Source organism: Ranitomeya imitator, chromosome 4 (assembly GCF_032444005.1).
Source record: "Ranitomeya imitator isolate aRanImi1 chromosome 4, aRanImi1.pri, whole genome shotgun sequence".
Lineage (NCBI taxonomy): Eukaryota > Metazoa > Chordata > Amphibia > Anura > Dendrobatidae > Ranitomeya > Ranitomeya imitator.
Window position 1 is genome coordinate 20,034,855 of NC_091285.1, and position 3,325 is coordinate 20,038,179.

The following is a 3,325-nucleotide window of genomic DNA, read 5'->3' on the forward strand; positions in this document are numbered from 1 at the left end:
CCACAGCAAGGGAGTGACCCTATATACAGTGCCACAGCCAGTGAATGACTCCATATACAGTGCCACAGTCAGTGAGTGACCCCATATACAGTGCCACAGCCAGTGAGTGACCCCATATACAGTGCCACAGCCAGGGAGTGACCCCATATACAGTGCCACAGCCAGTGAGTGACCCCATATACAGTGCCACAGTCAGTGAGTGACCCCATATACAGTGCCACAGCCAGTGAGTGACTCCATATACAGTGCCACAGCCAGGGAGTGACCCCATATACAGTGCCACAGTCAGTGAGTGACCCTCATATACAGTGCCACAGCCAGTGAGTGACTCCATATACAGTGCCACAGCCAGGGAGTGACCCCATATACAGTGCCACAGTCAGTGAGTGACCCCATATACAGTGCCACAGCCAGTGAGTGACTCCATATACAGTGCCACAGCCAGGGAGTGACCCCGTATACAGTGCCAGAGCCAGGGAGTGACCCCATATACAGTGCCACAGCCAGTGAGTGACTCCATATACAGTGCCACAGTCAGTGAGTGACCCCCATATACAGTGCCACAGCCAGGGAGTGACCCCATATACAGTGCCACAGCCAGGGAGTGACCCCATATACAGTGCCACAGCCAGTGAGTGACCCCATATACAGTGCCACAGCCAGGGAGTGACCCCATATACAGTGCCACAGCCAGGGAGTGACCCCATATACAGTGCCACAGCCAGTGAGTGACTCCATATACAGTGCCACAGCCAGGGAGTGACCCCATATACAGTGCCACAGCCAGGGAGTGACCCCATATACAGTGCCAGAGCCAGGGAGTGACCCCATATACAGTGCCACAGCCAGGGAGTGACCCCATATACAGTGCCAGAGCCAGTGAGTGACCCCATGTACAGTGCCACAGCCAGGGAGTGACCCCATATACAGTGCCAGAGCCAGTGAGTGACCCCATGTACAGTGCCACAGTCAGTGAGTGACCCCATATACAGTGCCACAGCCAGGGGGTGACCCCATATACAGTGCCACAGCCAGGGAGTGACCCCATATACAGTGCCACAGCCAGGGAGTGACCCCATATACAGTGCCACAGTCAGTGAGTGACCCCATGTACAGTGCCACAGCCAGGGAGTGACCCCATATACAGTGCCACAGCCAGGGGGTGACCCCATATACAGTGCCACAGCCAGGGAGTGACCCCATATACAGTGCCACAGCCAGGGAGTGACCCCATATACAGTGCCACAGTCAGTGAGTGACCCCATATACAGTGACCCAGCCACAGTACTCCTGCTAGAGTACTCTACTATACAGTGCCCCAATTAGAACCGTCCGAAAATATAGTGCCCCAGTCAGAGAGTGGCCCATATAGCGTGCAACTGTAAGTGCCCCCAGATAAAGTGCCATTTTCAGTGAGTGACCCATATACAGTGCCACAGCCACTGAGCATGGGAGTACTCTGGATAGGGCACTGTATACGAGTGCTGTCTGGCTGAGTATGGAGAGATGCTCCGGCTGTGGCGTTGTATATATTGGGTCATATTCATCATTTACTCCTTTAACTCAATGCAGTGACCCCACCAGAGAATCCCCCAGAGCACAGTACCCCCACTAGAGTACTCCACTATACAGTGCCACAATTACAGTATACCAAATACATAGTGCTCTAGACTGTGAGTGCCCCATATACAGTGACCCCGACAGTGCTCTCATATACACTGACCCCGACAGTGCCCCATATACAGTGACTCCGACAGTACCCCCATGTCAAGTGACCCCGACAGTGCTCAATATACAGTGACCCCGGCAGTGCCCCATATAGTGACCCCGACAGTGCCCCATATACAGTGACCCCGACAGTGCTCTCATATACAGTGACCCCGACAGTGCTCAATATACAGTGACCCCGGCAGTGCCCCATATAGTGACCCCGACAGTGCCCCATATACAGTGACCCCGACAGTGCTCTCATATACAGTGACCCCGACAGTGCCCCATATACACTGACCCCGACAGTGCCCCATATACAGTGACCCCGACAGTGCTCTCATATACAGTGACCCCGACAGTGCCCCATATACACTGACCCCGACAGTGCTCCATATACAGTGACCCCGACAATGCCCCATATACACTGACCCCGACAGTGCCCCATATACAGTGACTCCGACAGTACCCCCATGTCAAGTGACCCCGACAGTGCTCCATATACAGTGACCCCGGCAGTGCCCCATATAGTGACCCTGACAGTGCTCCCATATAGTGACCCCAACAGTGCTCCCATATACAGTGACTTAGTCAATAAGTGTCCCCACATACAGTGCCAGACAGTGAGTGCATCCATACAGTCACCCTCTCTCCTTGTTTCCACACAATCTAGGATGTAGATTGTTCCTTTAGAAGATCAGTTGCACCTTAGGCGGCTGCCTATTCTGCCTATCCCTTGTCTTGGCCGTTAATCATGGCCATGATGTCCTTTCTGACAAGTTGGGACTGACATGTTGTCTAACTTCCAGTGAAAGTGGTTGACAATGGTGGATCTCCAGAATAACATAGAGGTCTGGAGTGGTCACCGATCACTGGGGAGGTCTTAAAACAATGAGTTTCCCAGTCAGATCTTACCGTGTCCTGGTTGAACTTTCCGTGTTCACTCAGGTGGTGGAAGAACACGAGACCGGGATCTCCAGACACATCATGGAAGGCTTGACGTTTCCTTCTACCATCGAAGACATTGAATGGAAATCTCTCATCTAGGGTCTTCTCAGGAGACCTCATCTTGAACGGAGCCAACGGCTTCACCAGTGTACTCATTTCACTGGGACCTTGTCTGGTCTTCTGAACTATCCGGGTCCTCGTTGTGGTTCCACCAGTGGTACCATAGACCACGGATCCAACCAACAAGATAGCAAGTAAAGTACGAGATAAGAAATTCATTGCTTCCTGTTGACCTTCCTCCAGGGGACCTTCTTGAGAACTTACCATCAGCTTCTTGAAGATGCTCAACCCTTAAATAACACTTTCCTCCTTGCCCTGCCTTCCTCACCTTTGACGCCCCTTGGATGGAAACTTTTCTCGTGTCGTGACATCAACTTTCCAAAAAAAAAAAAAAAATCGACATCCCAGGACTTGTCTTCTACCCCCCTCCTCTACGTCTACGAGGAGATTGTCCCCACCTATTAAGTCTGAAGAACATCTGAGACCTGGTAACAATGTGATGAGATCAGCGGGGGCGGCGGGCTATCATCAGCGAAGAGACTAATCGGTCTATTTATCCTGGAAACTGTTGCTGGTAAATTTTCATACCTTAAATTCCTGATGTCCACAT